Consider the following 21,015-nt stretch of genomic DNA (forward strand, 5'->3'; position numbering starts at 1 on the left):
CAGGGGGTAGACCTTACAGTGAAATGGTTACTTACAGGCTCTAACCAATAGTGCAAAAAAGTATTAAGGGAACAATAGATAAGTAAAGAAATAAAAACAACCGTAAAAAGACAGTGAAAAACAGTAGCGAGGCTACATATAGACACCGATTAGTCAGGCTGATTGAGGTAGTATGTAGATATGGTTAAAGTGACTATGCATATACGATGAACAGAGAGTAGCAGTAGAGTAAAGAGGGGCTGGTGGGTGGTGGGACACAATGCAGATAGCCTGGTTAGCCAATGTGCGGGAGCACTGATTGGTCAGGCCAATTGAGGTAGTATGTACATATGTACATGAATGTATAGTTAAAGTGACTGTGCATATATGATAAACTCCCAACAATGTTACACTCTTAGTAAAAAATATACATATTTAATTTACAATCTGTAGATACTATGCAACTAGAAAGGTTCAGACTGCATGTGAGACATTACAGCACAGATGAAAAATGTATGGCACATGGAAATCATAGGAGGGTGGTTAACGGAGATACTCTAGATGGGATGGGCTGAGAGCAGCTGAGGGGTGGGTTTAAAAGCCCATAATCTATAATAGTTATGTCTGAAAATACTATATATGTATTTTATTTAACCTTTATTTAACTAGACAATTCAGTTAAGAACAAATTCATATTTACGTCCTGCAGGGACGGGGGCTTAGATTAAAAAATATATATAAATATATATATATAAATATAGGACAAAACACACATCATGACAAGAGAGACAACACAACACTACATAAAGAGAGACCTAAGACAACAACCTAGCAAGACAGCAACACATGACAACACAGCATGATAGCAACACAACATGACAACAACATGGTAGCAGCACAAAACATGGTACAAATATTGTGCACAGACAACAGCACAAAGGGCAAGAAGTTATAGACAAAAATACATACGCAAAGCAGCCACAACTGTCAATAATTGAGTCTTTGAATAAAGAGATTGAGATAAAACTGTCCAGTTTAAATGTTTGTTGCAGCTCGTTCCAGTCGCTAGCTGCAGCGAACTGAAAAGACGAGCGCCCCATGGATGTGTGTGCTTTGGGGACCTTTAACAGAATGTGACTGGCAGAACAGGGGTTGTAAGAGGATTTTATAAATAAGCATCAACCAGTTGGTCTTGCGACGGGTATAAAGAGATTTACAGAGGAGTATAGAGTGCAGTGATGTGTCCTATAAGGAGCATTGGTGGCAAATCTGATGGCCGAATATAATGTATACCAAATGTGTTTAAGTGCCGTCTATCCAGATTAATTGTATATCGAATAACTATTTTGCTATGTAACTACGGTGTAAAAATAAATGCCATGTATGTAGAATGTACAAGTAACAAAAAAGAAAAAGCTGTAAAAAAAATTATTTTCAGCCTCCGAAGAGGGGTGGTGGTGGATGGGCTAATAATAAATACAATTAAAAAGGGGGGGATTTCAGACTGTTGAGGGAATACAATGTTCATCGTCGAGTCAGATGACAGACACAACGTTACCCGTTCTCTAATGACCTACATTCATTAGAGAACCTACATTCATCACCATAAGCCGACTCCAGTCTAAGGTCAGCAGTCTAGTGATTGTCTATAAATAGACTACATACAGTGCCTTTAGAAAGTATTCTTGACTTATTCCACAATTTGTTGTTACACCCTGAATTCAAAACTGATTAAATATATTTTTTCCCCTCCCCCATCTACACACAATACCCCATAATGACAAAGTAAAAACATGTTTCTAGACATTTTTGCTACATTTTAGCTTTTAGATACAGAAATATCTAAATTTACACAAGTATTCACACCCCTCAGTCAATACATGTTAGAATTACCTTTGGCAGCGATTACAGCTCTCAGAGTCTAGGAGCTTTGCACACCTGGATTGTACAATATTGGCACATTATTCTTTTTAACATTCGTCAATCTCTGTCAAATTGGTTGTTGATCATTGCTAGACAGCCAAATCAAATCAAATGTATTTGTCACATACACATGGTTAGCAGATGTTAATGCGAGTGTAGCGAAATGCTTGTGCTTCTAGTTCCGACAATGCAGTAATAACCAACGATTAATGTAACCTAACAATTTCACATCAACTACCTCATACATACAAGTGTAAAGGGATGAAGAATATGTACATAAAAATATATGAATGAGTGATGGTACAGAACGGCATAGGCAAGATGCAGTAGATGGTATCGAGTACAGTATATACATATGAGATGAGTAATGTAGGGTATGTAAACATTATATTAAGTGGCATTGTTTAAAGTGGCTAGTGATACAATTTTTACATCAATTGTTCCATTATTAAAGTGGCTGGAGATGAGTCAGTATCGCTGGAGGCCTCGGACTGGGTCCCTTGCTGCCGGCCCCAGACTGGGGACCGTCGCTGGAGGCCCCGGACTCGGGACCCTCGCCGCAGGTGCCGGACTGGGGACCCTCGCCGCAGGCCCCGGACTGGGGACCATCGCTGCAGGCCCGGACTTGCCCGTGGAGCAGGCACAGGACTCACCAGGCTGGGGAGACCTACTGGAGGCCTGGTCCTTGGAGGAGGCACAGGATCAACCGGGCTGTGGGCGAGCACTGGAAATCTGGTGCGTATCCTTGGCACCACTTTTCCAGGCTGAATGCCCACTTTAGCCAGGCACCTCCAGAGCACAGGCACAGGTCGAACCGGGCTGAGGGGGAGCACTGGAGATCTGGTGCTTAGACCTTGCACAGCTCCTCTTGCCTGAATGCCCACTTTAGCCCGGCACCTGCGGAGTGCAGGCATAGGATGAACCGGCTGTCACAGTGCACCAGAGTCACAGTGCGCAGAGCCGGCGCAGGACTCACCGGGCTGTGGAGGCGCACTGGAGGTCTGGAGCATAGAACTGGCACAAGACGTGCAGGCCTGGGGATGCGCAAAGGAGGCCTGGTGCGTGGGGCTGGCACAGTCTTCACCAGACAACTAGCACGCACCTCAGGACGAGTATGGAGAGCTGACTCATGTGACATTAAACTGAGGATACGCTCCGTACAACGATAGACAGCTGTCCCTGATTGAGAACCATACCCGGCCAAAACATATAAACAGAAAACATAGAAATAAAGAAACTAGAATGCCCACCCTAGTCACACCCTGGCCTACCCAAATTAGAGAATAAAAGCCACTCTATGGCCAGGGGATGACAGTTCCGCTTCGGGAAAGTCTTATTCCTGGTCGTAATGATGGTAAGTTGACGTTGCTCTTAGTTCCTCCCGACTGTATGTAATAAAACCTAAGATTACCTGGGGTACTAATGTAATAAATAACATGTAAAAAAAACAAAATACTGCATAGTTTCCTAGGAATGCGAAACGAGGCGGCCGTCTCTGTCGGCGCCATTTTAATGTCTTGCCATAGATTTTCAAGACAATTTAATTCAAAACTGTAACTAGGCCACTCAGAAACATTAAATGTTTTCTTGGTAAGCAACTCCAGTATATATGGTCTTGTGTTTTAGGTTATTGTCCTGCTGAAAGATTAATGAATCTCCCAGTGTCTGGTGGAAAGCTGAACCAGGTTTTCTTCTATGATTTTGCTGAAAACACCCCCTGTCCTTAACAATTACAAGCATACACATAATGCGATTCAGCCACTGCTATGCTTGAAAATATGGAGAGTGGTATTGAGTGTTGCATGAGATTTTCCTCAAACATAACACTTTGTATTCAGGACAAAAAGTGAATTGCAGCATTACTTTAGTGCCTTGTTGAAAAAGGATGCATGTTTTGGAATATTTTTATTCTGTACAGGCTTCCTTCTTTTAACTGTCAATTAGGATAGTATTGTGGAGTAGCTACAATGTTCTTGATCCATCCTCAGTTTTCTCCTATCACAGTCATTAAACTCTGTAACTGTTTTAAAGTCACCATTGGCCTCATGGTGAAATCCCTCAGTGGTTTCCTTCCTCTCCGGCAACTGAGTTAGGAAGAACACCTGTATCATTGTAGTGACTGGGTGTATTGATACAACATCCAAAGTGTAATTAATAGCTCAAAGGGATATTCAATGTCTGTTTTTTGTACTTTTACCCAAATACTAATAGGTGCCCTTCTTTACGAGGCATTGGAAAACCTTCCTGATCTTTATAGTTGAATCTGTGTCTGAAATTCCCTGCTCGACTGAGGGACCGTACAGATAATTGTATGTGTGGGGTACAGAGATTCGGTAGTCATTCAAAAATCATGTTAAACACTATTATTGAACACATAATGAGTCCATGCAACTGATTATGTAATTTATTTAGGCTTGCATAACAAACCGGTTGAACACTTATTGACTCAAGATATTTCAGCTTTTATGTTTAATTAATTTGTTTTAAAAAATGACAACATAATTCCACTTTGAGATTATGGGGTATTGCGTGTAGGCCAGTGACACAACATCTCAATATAATCAAAGTCAAGGTGTGTGAATACTTTCTGAAGGCACTGTAACTATTGTTCAAGTGAGGACACACAAGTGCTAGGGGGATCAATGGCCCACAATGCAATGGGCAGCTTTTTTCTCCCCAATTGGCAGTTACAGTCTTGTCCCATCGATGCAACTCCCATACGGACTCGGGAGAGGCGAAGTTTGAGAGCCATGCATCCTCCAAAACATGACCCTGCCAAGCTGCACTGCTTCTTGACACACTGCTTGCTTAACCCGGAAGCCAGCCGCACCAATGTGTCAGAGGAAACACTGTACAGCTGGTGACTGAAGTCAGCGTGAATGTGCCCGGCCCGCCACAAGTATTCACTAGAGCACAATGGAACAAGGACATCTCGGCCAGCCAAACCCTCCTCTAAAACGGACGATGCTGGGCCAATTGTAAGCCGCCTCATGGGTCTCCCCGTCGCAGCCGGCTGCAACACAGCCAGCGATCGAACCCGGATCTGTAGTGACCGCTGCGCCACTAGACCGCTAGTGGGAGGCCCTTAAACATTCATATTTTAACTTGAAAAAACAATGAGGAAGTAAAGGTGAGCGAGCGTTGTGCCTATTGTTTTTCAATGATTAGCACGTTTTTGCACATCGACTCACGTTTGTTGAGCGCCCTCTACTTCTTTCCAGACTAGAGGCTTGGACATAAATCATTCAAAGTGTTATTAAGACCCATGGCATTAGTTTGGGCATTGGGCACAGAGAACAAACCTCCGTCCCCTGGCAGTGGGACTGTACATAGCCACTGGCTGGGTTAATGAGGTGTGCCATGCGTGTGGGCCTACAGTACATTTACATTTGGACGCACTAAAGCCAGGCACAACCACACTCTCCGTTTCTGATAATGGCTCTTTAATTAATAGATTATTAAAACTGTTCATTTATACTGTCAGCGTTTGGGAAGGGGGGTAAGAAGGGTGCAAGGTGTAGCAAATGGATCCTAATCAGACACAACGCCTGGCCAACAGTGTTTTACTACATGCTGTAACTACGGTTGTGAGTGTAAATTTTGCCATAACAAAAGGAACAACTCTTGGGTGAAGATAAAATGTCTGTTACAGCCCAGACCTGTTCTAATAGGCCACTCATTCAGTGCTCTGTGCTACCTTCCTGGCTCAGGATACAAACATTGAGTATGTATTTCACTGTATTTAATGGATACATCATCTCCAGACTCAATATTATTTCCCTTTTATCTTGCCCTTCACATAAATGGTGAGACAGTATGGTATGGTTGTGGGACTTTTAACTTGTTTTCATTCAGTTCCTCACCCAGAGCTATATAACTTAGTGCTTATATAGTAGGTGCTAAACTTGTTTGCATTTCTGTTTTCTACACCCACCCACACGGTCACTCTCCCACGTTTCCTCACCTTCAGTAGTGTAAGGCACCACCTAATTATATCTCTGTCCAATTAGACAGGCTATGTGTCTGACTTCCTCTGAGTCTGCCATTCTGGCAGTCTGCTAATCCACCATTGGGGACTGTCAGACCTGCCAACTTAATATGCATTATTGATTTACCCAGAAGTAAGAATACACTCATTGAGAAATTAAATTGAAATTATGATCATCACCCCCCCCCCCCCCCCCCCCATTCCCTCAGAGGTGGGAAGTCAATTGCTGCGACAACATCACTGGCCCAGCTCAATTTGGCCCACCAGCAGATCCAAAATTACAACCCCAATGTAATTAGCAGCTTTATCATTAGCATGACTGACTCCTGGCTCCTGTTCAGACTCAGTCTCTCGCTCTGCCGGTGGGTGGGAGCTTTGCTATTAGAATTAGCTGACTGATTAATGCCTGGACTGGATACCTTCCCATGGGTAGGTAAATTGTGTAGTCCAAAAACGATAGAATTACACACCAAACAGTGCAGGTACTAGTATCACTGGGGAGAGCTCAACATTATTTTAAGTTGTTAATTTAGAAATAGAATGTCTACACTATGGTTGTTCAGAGTGTCAGAGTACTATAGCTGTGGATTTAGGAAATAAACTATTTAATTAATCTTCTTCATCCGAGGTGGGACATAAGGCTGCAACAATCTTCTACCAATCTGCTAGTCTGTTTTTGGCCACATCTTGCACTCCCATGAGAGACCCATCTACTCTCGTCATGAATGTTAAATAGATTCAGAAAAAAAATAAACAAATGTTGAATAAAATTACATTTGAACTTACTCTGACAAATGTATATGAGGTTGGTCTTTCAGCTGGTCAAAATTTGAGACAAAATATTCACAGGAAAGTATTTAACCTGTGTGTGGCAAACAAGATGTTTTTTTTCTCATGACCTAAGGCACATGCACGGAAGTACATGCATACTAACCAAAGCCTGGCAGTCTGTTTACATGGCTTTAATGTGCCAGGTGATAGAAATGTCAATGACTCTACCGGCACCCTAAAAGTTGGGTAAATAATGCTTTCTTGTGGATACTGTCTCAAATTTCAAGCAGCTGAATGACCAACCCCACGGACAATCGGCAGAGTATTATATTCAACATTCGTGACAGTTAAGCTTTGCGTGGCTATGCCTACACAATGGAAGGCATCGCTTAATTCGTGCCTATATCCCCTCCAGCTCAGCCACCACTTTCTGTTAGGAAAGAAAGCATGCAGGAAAAAGCGTACAAGAAGACAAAGAAGAAGGAAATTACATTTTGATTTGTGCATGGAAAGGGTATATTCAGCAGTTTTAGAACACTACACACTGACCTTGCATACGTGATGCTTTGTGTTTGTTTCTCTGTGTTATTTCATTAGTCCTGGCTTTTTCCATGGCAGCACAGCTCAACTACCCTGTCGACTTTGTCCCTTCAAATCAGCCTCATTAAATCCATCATACATCTCAGCCAACTTTGTCCTTGACTGTGCTTTGTCATTATGTGTGTGTGCCTGCACAGATGCCTTATATTCCTTGTATTCACAATAAAAGTCATATTATGTATATTTATTATGTCTTCAAGGTTAACATGAAGTTTATAAGGGCTCTGAATAAGAGCTCTGAATGAACAATGGTATCTGATGAGCATTAAACCTTTCCTTTGAAGTTCTTACAGGCACCAGGGGGACCTTGGCTAGAGTAAGTGCCTGGTGAACACAGCCTTCCTTTGTATTTAATCAATAACTCCCTTTATTAGCTGAGCCCTGAGGGGATGGACTAAGGAAGATGAGTTGGAAAAAATCCTCAGCATTTACAGTAAACACTCCTTGACTGGAGGGCAGGTATATGGTGTAAACGCAAAGGTTTTCATGGTTGAGTCAAAGAGTTGAGTGCTCTGGAATAGCAGCAGGAAATGCCGTTGTTTATGTAAAAGCTTCTTTAGTAAAAAAACAAATATTAGATGACTATGAATGTTTCACATGACGTTGTCTGTTTTTTATTACAATATGTTGTAGACAGATGTTAGTCTTTTATCGGCATGGAAAGAATTTCTCAGTTCTAGGAGAGCAGTTGAGGATACAATTATTTGAGCATGTTCCAAAGGACCAAAACACTAATCTAAATGTAGGCCTGGCACATTCCTATTAGGCTGCATTTAGAGATTCAGACAAATTCTGATATATCTTCCACTAATTAGTCTTTTGACCAATCACATCAGGTTTTTTCCAATCAGATCTTGTGTTATGAGAAACTGTAAGGTCTCCTCTTAGGAGACCTCTGTGTGTATTAACACCTGTTTTGAGTGTTGTGCCCTTCAGACACTATCAGAAGGTGGAAACCGCCTCAGACTCCTCCTGTCCAGGCCCCACCTGGCTATCTGAGGTTCTGAGAATACAACTGTTTTTCTGAGAACACAAGGCTGCCGCACGCCTGATGAAAACAGCCAACTGTCAGAAGATGCTTAGACTCTTTCACCTTGTTATGACCCGAAACTTGTGATGAAAGGTCAAGTTTCGGTCAAACCCACTTCTGAGCTTTTACTTGCTGACAAGATGGTTTCTGCTGTCAGGGGGAGGTTAGATGTATTAAAATGTTGTTGCCAGGGAAACTCACACAAGGACTGGGGAGGCTATATGAGTTACAGGATGTCTTAGACATTTTGCAGAACCTGGGGAGGGCTATCACATACTGTACCAACTTTTGCCTACAATTGTATTACTAAAGGAGAGTTTTAATACTTAACAAAGAGTCTGTTTCTTTTCCATTACTAATGTAAGTTTGATAATTATATAGACCTGATCATCTGTTGAAGAAATTGACCAACAAAACGCAGCCTAACTTTTTGCAAATTATGATTTTGGGACTTGCAATTGGAAGGGAATGCTGCCGATACGCGCACCAACCAAGGTGCAGAATTTGAGAAGAAAATTAAGTGACGAGGAAATTGGCAACTTTTGCAGACAGTGGAAGTTGGTGCCAACGCATTATGTTCATAGAAATAGAATCCATGGATTCTATATGGTTTCGGCCCCTTCCTTAATAGGGGTTTACGGATTGGATAATGGAGGTTTTAATATATTTCAAAATGTCCTCCAAGGGATCAGAGAGGTCTGATGAATGCCAGATCTTACAACACCTGGATAGGTGTATTTAGTCAGCCACCAATTGTGCAAGTTCTCCCACTTAAAAAGATGAGAGAGGCCTGTAATTTTCATCATAGGTACACTTCAACTATGACAGACAAAATGAGAAAAAACAATCCAGAAAATCACATTGTAGGATTTTTTATGAATTTATTTGCAAATTATGGTGGAAAATAAGATTTCTGTCTCTCACAGACCTGTAACTTCTTCTTTAAGAGGCTCCCCTGTCCTCCACTCGTTACCTGTATTAATGGCACCTGTTTGAACTTCTTATCAGTATAAAAGACACCTGTCCACAACCTCAAACAGTCACACTCCAAACTCCACTATGACCAAGACCAAAGAGCTGTCAAAGGACACCAGAAACAAAAGGTAAATCCACGAGGTGGTAGGTACAGCAGGAAAAAACCTCAAAAGATAATAAAAAATAAATAAACCAGAACAAAAACAGAGTACCACAAGAGAGTCCAACTGGAGCAACAAATGTTCACAGCATCGCTGGGGCTGTATGCTAACATTCAAACACAAAGCAAAGAACTGAGGAAAACTAAGGGTTTAAATACATTCAAGGGAAACGAGGCAGAGGTGCAAATAATAACTGGAAACAAGAGAAAACAAAAGGGTCAAAAAGCACAATGGGGGCATCTAGTGTCCAAAACCGGAACAATCCTGGCCAAATCCTGACAAAATGTATTTATAACACCCATCTTACATCAGCTGATGTCACAAAGTCCTGAACAGAAATCCAGCCTAAAACCCCAAACAACAGGCAATGCAGGTGTAGAAGCACGGTGGCTAGGAAAAACTCCCTAGAAAGGCCAGAACCTAGGAAGAAACCTAGAGAGGAACCAGGCTATGACGGGTGGCCAGTCCTCTTCTGGCTGTGCCAGGTGGAGATAACAGAGCATGGCCAAGATGTTCAAATGTTCAGAAATGACCAGCAGGGTCAAATAATAATAATTACAGTAGTTGTCGAGGGTGCAACAAGTCAGCACCTCAGGAGTAAATGTCAGTTGGCTTGTCATAGCCAATCGTGATTGCGAATAGTTATTGAATTCCTAACCATACCACGTAGAGCATTGGCTACACGGCTGGAAATGGTTGAACTCTGAGACTATCGATCCCTACAGAATAAGAGCAAATCTTAGATACTAATTACTAGTCTGCAGCTAGAAATGATGTAAACCTGAACTACACGGCAGGACCTGGTCAATGACCCGAAGAGAGCTGGGACCACAGTCTCAAAGAAAACCATTAGTAACACTACGCCGTCATGGATTACAATCCTGCAGCGCACGCAAGGTCCACTTGCTCAAGCCAGCGCATGTCCAGGCCCGTCTGAAGTTTGCCAATGACCATCTGGATGATCCAGAGGAGGAATGGGGGAAGGTCATGTGGTCTGATAAGACAAAAAAATAGCTTTTTGGTCTAAACTCCACGCGCCGTGTTTGGAGGAAGAAGAAGGATGAGTACAACCCCAAGACCACCATCCCAGCCGTGAAGCATGGAGGTGGAAACATCATTCTTTGGGGATGCTTTTCTGCAAAGGGGACAGGACGACTGCACCGTATTGAGGGGAGGATGGATGGGGCCATTTATCGCAAAATCTTGGCCAACAACCTCCTTCCCTCAGTAAGAGCATTGAAGATGGGTCGTGGCTGGGTCTTCCAGCATGGCAACGACCCAAAACACACAGCCAGGGCAACTAAGGAGTGGCTCTGTACGAAGAATCTCAAGGTCCTGGAGTGGCCTAGCCAGTCTCCAGACCTGAACCCAATAGAAAATCTTTGGAGGGAGCTGAAAGTCCATATTGCCCAGCGACAGCCCCGAAACCTGAAGGATCTGTAGAAGGTCTGTATGGAGGAGTGGGCCAAAATCCCTGCTGCAGTGTGTGCAAACCTGGTCAAGAACTGCAGGAAACGTATGATCTCTGTAATTGCAAACAAAGGTTTCTGTACCAAATATTAAGTTCTGCTTTTTTGATGTATCAAATACTTATATCATGCAATAAAATGCTAATTAATTACTTAACAATCATACAATGTGATTTTCTGGATTTTTGTTTTAGATTCAGTCTCTCACAGTTGTAAGTAGGAAAACCTGCAAAATCGTCAGTTTATCAAATACTTGTTCTCCCCACTGTATATATATTTGCATGGAAAGAATGTTCCCTTTCATAAACACATTTCATGCAATTCTACTGCATTGTATATTTGAATATTTTTTAATAATAGAACATATTAAATGGTAGCCTAGCCTACTTTGCTGACAGTGACAAAAAGATAAATAAAAATGATGCTGTCCATATAATAGGCATGAGAGGAGGGGAGAAACAAATATATGAAGTACATTTAACCTGGAGGAGGAAATTACAATCAAAAACCAAACTTTTAAGTAACACTGAACTAACAATGATAAATAGTGAGTATGCGCAGTGTGCGCTCACAGGGGATATTTCCAATGCTCTCCGCTCGTGTCAATAAGATGGGCTATACTGTTTTTTGCTCGATTAAGTTGATAACTAAAAGACAGGTTAGTCCTTTCATAGACTTCTCTTTACAGCATTAACCATTTGCTTTCCAAACTATGTTCATCCGCAATTGTATTTTGAAATATTTTGCGATATGGCCTCTCTACTTTTCACAGACAGTTGAAGCTCAACAATAATCTGCCCAAATTGCACACTCTGCCTTTCCTTCCAACACTCCACAACTTATATATAATTTTTTTTTAAATAGGCCTATTCTCTGTGGCCAAATCATGCTTTTGTAACCTATTTAGAATTACTTGATTTATTTCTGTATAGACAGGAGTAGGCTATTTAGGCCATATAATTTTTGCAATTTAATTAAATGTACTTTAGGAAAAGCTTATCTTCCCTAGCCTTATGGACGTGCTGCCTATGCTTGTATATCAAAAACTTAACTGCACGTAACCTCCATTTGCTATTAGACTTTTTTGTGTGCTATTAGAATAAAACATAATGTATGGAAAATACCTTCATATGACGTGAAAATATGAGATACGGTAGGCACTGGGAAGCTTTAACCTATACGTCACCCCGTTGACCCTCCGGAGAACCTTGAATGGCCCCACAAACTGGGGGCTCAGCTTCTTGCAGGGCAGGCAGAATGGGAGGTTCTTGATAGAGAGCCACGCATGATCCCCATGATGGAACACGGCTGTCTCACTGCGGTGGCTGTCAATCATTACGCGCACCTGGCATCAATCATTACACGCACCTGTGCTTCGTCATGAGGCACACCTGGAATCCATTACCTCCCCTTTATCTGACACTCCCTTAGGTTCTTTCCCTAGGTAGTATTGTTTCACGTCAAGACGTTACTCCTATGTTGTATAGTTTCATGTCCTTTCTTATATTAAATGTTCCACATGCTTCTCGACTCCCAACGTTTACGTTACACATTAGGACAACTCAGAGTATGTGATTCTGTTCTTTTGAAATAGACTACATTTTCTTCATATCATGTTTCCTTAGCCCTATCTAAAATAAAGTATGTATTTATTGTAATGGTGTAGGCTATATTAAATGTTCTGAAGGTCTGCATCAGTGGCTTGTAGGCTATGCATGGAAGCCAGGAGATGCTAAACCTGTTTATGTTAAGTCAATCACCAGTGTGTCTATGTATGCGGATGACTCAACACTATACACGTCAGCTACTTCAGCAAGTGAAATCACTGCAACACTTAATAAAGAGCTGCAGTCAGTTTCAGAATGGGTGGCAAGGAGTAAGTTAGTCCTAAATATTAACAAAATAAAGCATTGTATTTGAGATAAATCATTCACTTAACCTCAGCTAAATCTTGTAATACATGTGGAAATTGGGCATGTTGAGGTGATTAAACTGCTTGGAGTAACCCTGGATTGTGAACTGTCATGGTCAAAACATATTGATGCAACAGTAGCTAAGATGGGGAGAAGTCTGTCCTTACTGTAATAGAGCATTTCTCTGCCTTAACAATACTATCACCAAGGCAGGTCTCCTGGCTCAAAGTAGAGGAGAGATTGACTTCATCGCTACTTTTTTGTGAAAAGTGTTGACATGCTGAATGCACCGAGCTGTCTGTTTAAACTACTAGGACACATCTCGGACAAACATGCACACCACACAATACATGCCATGAGAGGTCTCTTCACGATCCCAAGTCCAGAACATACACACTATGCAAACACGTACACATGGATTTTGTATTGTAGATATGTAGTAGTAGAGTAGTGGACTGAGGGCAAACACTTAATGTGTTGTGAAAAGTGTATTGAAATGTAATCTATACATGACACCCCAAAATGACAAAGCGAAAACAGGTTTTTAGACATTTTTGTACATGTATTAAGAATAAAAAACAGCCCCTTTGCTATGAGACTCGAAATTGAGTTCAGGTGTATCCTGTTTCCATTGATCATCCTTGAGATGTTTCTCCAACTTGATTGGAGTCTGCCTGTGGTAAATTAAATTGATTGGACATGATTTGAAAAGGTACACAACTGTCTATTTAAGGTCCCACAGTTGGCAGTGCATGTCTGAGCAAAAACCAGCCATGAGGTTGAAGGAATAGTCCATAGAGCACCGAGACAGGATAGTGTCGAGGCACAGATCTGGGGAAGGGTACCAAAGGATATCTGCAGCATTGAAGGTCTCCATCATTCTAAGTAACCACCAAGAATCTTCCTAGAGCTGGCCAAACGGGGGAGAAGGGCCTTGGTCAGGGAGGTTATCAATAACTTTTTTTTTTTTTTTTTTACCCCTTTTTCTCCCCAATTTTGTGGTATCCAATTGTTTAGTAGCTACTATCTTGTCTCATCACTACAACTCCCATACAGGCCCACCAGAGACAAAGGTTGAAAGTCATGCGCCAATGTGTCACCATGCACCTGGCAACCCTGGTTAGTGTGCACTGCACCTGTCCCACCACAGGAGTTGCTGGTGCACAATGAGACAAGGATTTCCCTACCGGCCAAACCCTCCCTAACCCGGACGGCACTAGGCCAATTATGCGTCGGCCCACAGACCTCCCGGTCACGGCCAATTACGACAGAGCCTGGGCGTGAACCCAGAGTCTCTGGTGGCACAGCTGGTGCTGCAGTACAGCACCCTTAACCACTGCGCCACCCGGGAGGCCCGTGATCAAGAACTTGATGCTCACTCTGACAGAGCTGTAGAGTACCTACTGTATGTGGAGATGGGAGAACCTTCCAGAAGGACAACCATCTCTGCAGCACTCCACCAATCAGACCTTTATGGTAGAATGGCCACACGGAAGCCACTCCTTAGTAGAAGGCACATGACAGCCCGCTTGGAGTTTACCAAAAGACACCTAAAGACTCTCAGACCATGAGAAACAAGATTCTCTGGTCTGATAAAACCAATATTGAAATCTTTGGCCTGTATACCTAGCGTCAAATCTGGAGGAAACCTGGCACAATCCCTACAGTGAAGCATGGTGGTGGCAGCATCATGCTGTGGGGATGTTTTTCAGTGGCAGGGACTGGAAGATTAGTCAGGATCGAGGCAAAGATGAATGGAGCAAAGTACAGAGAGATCCTTGATGAAAACCTGCTCCAGAGTGCTCAGGACCTCAGACTGGGGTGAAAGTTCACCTTCCAACAGGACAGCGACCCTAAGCACACAGCCAAGACAATGCAGGAGTGGCTTTGGGACAAGTCTCTGAATATTCCTTGAGTGGCCCAGCCAGAGCCCGGACTTGAACCCGATCGAACATCTCCGAAGACCTGAAAATAGCTGTGCAACAACGCTCCCCATCCAACCTGATGGAGCTTGAGAGGATCTGCAGAGAAGAATGGGAGAAACTCCCCAAAAACAGGTGTGCCAAGTTTGTAGCATCATACCCAAGAAGACTTGAGGCTGCAATCACTTCCAAAGGTGCTTCAACAAAGTACTGAGTAAAGGGACTGAATACTCATGGAAATGTGTTATTTCAGTTTTTTATTTTTAATAAATTAGCATACATTTCTAGAGACTTGTTTTTACTTTGTAATTATTTGGTATTGTGTGTAGATTGATGAGGAAAAAAATAAGAATGTAATACATTTTTGAATAAGGTTGTAAGGTAAAAAAGTCAAGGGGTCTGAATAATTCCACAAGGCACTGTATCTGCTACCATTGGCCTTTTGTTTTTCAAATTGTGGTTTGATCTAGGCCTCTATGTGAAAGTGTGGCAATAACTTATTAACTTTTCACTATTCACAGATCTATTTCTGTAATGATATGGCAGGCAGGCAGACTGATGACAGGCAGGCCGGCAGACAGCACTCTCTTGAAAATGAACTGCTCAGCGACGCAAAGGCTCTTTTTATTTTCATTGTCTCTGTCCAGTGTGTGTGTTTGTATATTAAGGGGGTGTTACATTGGCAGATAATGTTATGTGTATTGCCTGTCAGTTTCATTATTATGCTATAAATTATTATTTTATGGTTGTAAGTGATAAAATGAACTAGCACATATGTTATATTTTGCAATTCTGAGTGATTACTACCTCAGTAAGGATAAATACTTTATTCAGTGACTTAAGGTATAGAAACTTTTTGATCTGATCAACACATTGTTTAAATAAATGTATAAAAGCAATTGCTAAATAATTGAAATAGATGGAAGCATAAGACCATGAATCAAATTTCAGATGTTTAGTTTTCTCCCTTAATACACCACTCCCCCTTACCAGCAGCTAGCTTGCCATCACAGGAAAACACCCACACACACTTTTTTCTGTGTCTTTCCACACTACTAACTAAGAGGAAGGACAAAAAGAATTTAACAGATTACTGTGACTGGTCAGCCGGCAGGTTCCTTTTACGGCCAGGTAACTGTGATATCTGTGAGGCCGACTGGACCTAGGTATCTAGGTCAGACTCAGCTGTTTGGCCATCTAGGCGGACCTAATTATCTGGCTTGCCGGCCAGACCTAGCTATCTAGCCGGTCGGCCGGACTCAGCTATCTGGCCAGTCAGCCAGACTCAGCTATCTGGCCGGCCGGATGGACCTAGCTATCTGTTAACATGTTAAGACCATTGGAAATAAATATGACTTGCAATTAAAACAGAACATGATTAGAATATGTTTTACTGATGCATGTTTGGCCTAGTGCACTAGACTATTTTGTATTTGAGCATCCTTAACATTAACCTGCCAGCTCATGTTTGCCTCCAAATCAACCCTAACATTCTGCTGTTTGTTGTTTGTTTTGGCAGAAGTATGCCATGATTGCCATAGCCGTGGTGATCCTGTTTGCTGTTATTGCATCGTTGGTTTGTGTCTGGGTCTAAAACTGCCCACAACTACTGTTATACACAGACAAACACTGTCATCATCGAACACACAACCAGACAAATACTGTCATATCCTATAGCAGTTTGCATTTAACTCTCTAAATACAGTCCCTTTAGCCAACTGAAATAAAAAGCTAATTCTGACAGGTTTCTCACTATGAGGTGAGGGGAGAACTTATTCATTCATGTATTTTATCTATTTAACCTTTATTTAACTAGGCAAGCCAGTTAAGAACAAATTCTTATTTACAATGAACGCCTACACTTAGTAGACTGTCCACCCTTGGCCTGTGGGCTGTAGGTAGGGCCCTGGGTTTTCCTAGCCAGGAAAGAAAAGTAATTTTTAAAATCATTTTTCATGTTCTTAATTCATGACTTTATGAAAGACCATACAGTGTGGTTTTGGGCAATGGGCTGATTCAATTTCCCTTTTTTATTTTTGTTCCCCACTCTTTTCCTAGTCCTCTCTTCTTTTTCACAGAAAACACTTTATCTTGCTGTCGGCGTGGTTGTTGGTGTCATTATTTTAGCCATTATTGTGGGGTTGACTGTCTCATAGTTATTGTTCAACCCCAGTCATCGAGTAATTGTCGCCATTAGTAATTGTCTCTGGCCCCCTCCCAGTTAGGGGGAGTGATGAGTCTCACAACTCAATCGCTGGTTGAAAACTGTTTTCTGCCCCTCTCAAAAGATAGAATTTGTAGATAATTGACCCTCTTTCTGTGACTCACCCACAAACAGGACCAAGCCTGGTCTGCTGAGGAGTGACGGACTCCATCCTAGCTGGAGAGGTGCTCTCATCTTATCTACCAACATAGACAGAGCTCTAACTCCTCTAGCTCCACAATGAAATAGGGTGCAGGCCAGGCAGCAGGCTTTTAGCCAGCCTGCCAACTTAGTGGAGTCCGCCACTAGCACAGTCAGTGTGGTCAGCTCAGCTATCCCCTTTGAGACCTTGTCTCTCTTTTGACTAACCCATCAAGCATATTTCAAGGACAGCTTTTTTCAATCTTTATAGCATTGCAAAAATGATGCAGAAAGCTAATCCATGCTTTTTTCACCTCTAGATTAGACTACTGCAATGCTCTACTTTCCAGCTACCCAGATAAAGCACAAAATAAGCTCAAGTTAGTGCTAAACACAGCTGCTAGAATCTTGACTAAAACCAACACATTTGATCATGTTACTCCAGTGCTAGCCTCTCTACACTAGCTTCCTGTAAAGACTAGGGCTGATTTTAAGGTTTTACTGTTGACCTACAAAGCGTTACATGGGCTTGCTCCTACCCATCTCTCCACGTACGCTACGGTCACAAGACGCAGGCCTCCTTATTGTCCCTAGAATTTCTAAGCAAACAGCTGGAGGCAGAGCTTTCTCCTATAGAGCTCCATTTTTATGGAATGATCTGCATTTCCATGTGAGAGATGCAGACTCGGTCTCGACCTTCAAGTCTTCATCTCTTCAGTAGGTCCTATGATTGAGTGTAGTCTGGCCCAGGGGTGCGAAGGTGAACGGAAAGGCACTGGAGCGAAGAACCGCCCTTGTTGTCTTTGCCTCTCTCCACTGGGATTCTCTGTCTCTGACCCTATTATGGGGGCTGAGTCACTGGCTTACTAGTGCTCTTCCATGTCGTCCCTAGGAGGAGTGTGTCACTTGAGTGGGTTGAGTCACAGGTATGATCTTCCTGTCCGGTTTTGCGCCCCCTCGGGCTCGTGCTGTGAAGGAGATCTTCCTGGGCTACACTCAGCCTTGTCTCAGGGGAGTAAGTTTGTGGTCTGTTGATATCCCTCTAGTAGTGTGGGGGCTGTGCTTTGGCAAAGTGGGTGGGGTTATATCCTGCCTGGTTGGCCCTGTCAGCGGGAAATGTCGGACGGGGCCACAGTGCCAGCCGACCCACCCCTGTCTCAGTCTTCAGTATCTATGTTGCAATAGTCTACGTGCCGGGGGGCTAGGGTCAGTCTGTTATATCTGGTGTAATTCTCCTGTCTTATCTGGTGTCCTGTGTGAATTTAAGTATGCTCCCTCTAATTCTCTCTCTCTCTCCCTTCCCGGGGGACCTGTGCCCTAGGATCATGCCTCAGTACAACCTGGCCTGATGACTCCTGGCTGTCCCCAGTCCACCTGGTTGTGCTTCTGCTCCAGTTTCAAGTGGGCTGACTGCGGCTAGGGAATCCTGACCTGTTCACCAGATGTGCTACCTTGTCCTCGACCTGCTGTTTTCGACTCTCTCTCTCTCTCTCTCTCTCTCTCTCTCTCTCTCTCTCTCTCTACCGCACCTGCTGTCTCGACCTCTGAATGCTCGGCTATGAAAAGCCAACTGACATTTTCTCTTGAGGTCCTGTTGTATCCTCTACAACCATAGTGATTATTATCATCTATGAACGTTTGAACATCTTGAAGAACAATCTGGCTTTAAATGGCCATGTACTCTTGTAATCTTCACCTGGCACAGCCAGAAGAAGACTGGCCACCCCTCAGAGCCTGGTTCCTCTCTAGGTTTCTTCCTAGGTTCTTGCCTTTCTAGGGAGTTTTTCCTAGCCACCATGCTTCTACAGCTGCATTGCTTGCTGTTTGGGGTTTTAGTCTGGGTTTCTGCATAGAACTTTGTGACATCTGCTGATGTAAAAAGGGCTTTATAAATACATTTGATTGATTGATTGCCCCCCCCCCCCCCCCCCCCCCCCCCAAAAAAAAAAAAAATGCAATGTATGATCAACCTAGAAAATTCTTCCAGCTGGAATATCTATCATGACCCACTACTGCCTTACTGGGTGAAGTGACTCATCTCTCATGGAGTGAGTGCACTCAGGACTTCTTTTAAGGTTTCCAATGAGGAGTTCCTGCTGTACATTTCATAGAGGAAGAAGATAACACTGGGCACCTGCAGTATCAACCAGAGGGCTGTGCTTAAACTCTCCTAATTCACTCGTAAACCTTTTCAACCAGACATACAGAATGCACTTTTGACAGATACAGGTCCACACACACACACACACACACACAAACACCTGTGATAATTAGCTTGATAATGAAATGACATTGCTGACTGAGTACTCGTGGAGTTGAGACAAACATCATGATAATATTGTACTACTGCATAAACCTCCTGTTTTTATTCTGTTTATAAAATACACAGAACATTAAGCTCACACTGGCCATTGAGCACAACGGGTGTAATTTAGCCAAGTATTGCAATCGGCTGAATTAATACAGGAGGGTTGAAAAGGTGACTGGACACAGATATTTGATAATGCCTTTGGACTGTGGTTTTGTTCAAGTGCCTTAAGAAATGATCAAGTTAACCACAGTGCAGTCTGTAACTCTCGAAATGAAATCACCGGTCTAAAGTTGATCCATCTGATTGATGTCTCATGTACAGTGTCTCTTTAAATGTTCTGTTTCACTTGAAATGTAACTATTTTAGGCCAAAGCAATATAGCAAAAATAAAACATTTTATAAAAAAAGCTTTCCTGGAAGGTTCATGTCAATTCCTCTTTTCCATTTAAATTGAATATTTAAATTTGAACATGTTTAGAGCAGTGCGATTGTACGGCTACTCATTGTTGTGTAACTGGAACAACTCCTTGTGCCTCATTGAAAAGCGTCAGAGGAGCTGAACAATTATCCATCCTCGCTCCTGTCCTTCTACCCTATCTCCAACCCCCTGTCTGTCTGCCTGCCTGCCTGCATGCCTTCCTGCCTGCCTGCCTGCCTGCCTGCCTGCCTGACAAGGCTATTAGCAGCTCCAGCCCAGCATCCGAACACACTAACAGGAGGAGTGAGGGTATTTATAATGTCACAGTCCTGACCAGGATAGATGGACACAGCCAGGACCTGCACTGCCAAGTTAGTGACTGTGTTTATAGATCACAACTCCTCTTCAGACCTGGCCTCCTTATCCTTGTCATTTTAAGGTAGGAACCTTTTTGGCATTCAATAGGAAATGTTATGTTAATGTTATTTTATGACCAATAGCTGAGGTGCCACTTGTTCCAGGGTGTTGTACTGTATGTTGTTATAGCCCATGTTTATAATTTTGTTAACCGTATGTAGAAGATGTCAGTAGGGATCATGGTGACTGTTGACGCGTTCAAGACAACTTGGACATTTCCGACTTCAAAACGTATTTTCGAAAGATGAGGTATGAGTTTCCCACATGGAAAGTATCAGAATCAACCAATATGAAGCTCTTCGCAAATAACTTAGATACATTTTAACTCGGAAGTTCCAAGTTTCTGAGCTGCCTTGAACACGACACGACATAAATCCTTGACTATGACAGGAAGTACCATGGTGATGCGGCATGTAGTCAGTTTCTTCACTGACCATTTGGTGTGTTTCCGAGATGTCTTTAAGGTGACATGATTCTTGAGTTTCCTACTTGGAAAGTATCAGAATCAACCAATAGGAAACTTTTCACAAATAACTTACACACATATATAACAACTTATGTCCCTTCTAGAATCAGTGTTTCTTTTCTTCTTTCTCTCCCCTGATTCCTCTTCTGCTCCTGCTGTATGTGTACTAGGGTAGCAGGCGGCAGGGTAGTCTACTGATTACAGCGTTGGACTAGTAACCGGAAGGTTGCAAGTTCAAATCCCCGAGCTGACAAGGTCGTTCTGCCCCTGAACAGGCAGTTAACCCACTGTTCCTAGGCCATCATTGAAAATAAGAATTTGTTCTTAA

This window comes from Oncorhynchus mykiss, chromosome 5 (genome assembly GCF_013265735.2).
Source record: "Oncorhynchus mykiss isolate Arlee chromosome 5, USDA_OmykA_1.1, whole genome shotgun sequence".
NCBI classification, from domain to species: domain Eukaryota; kingdom Metazoa; phylum Chordata; class Actinopteri; order Salmoniformes; family Salmonidae; genus Oncorhynchus; species Oncorhynchus mykiss.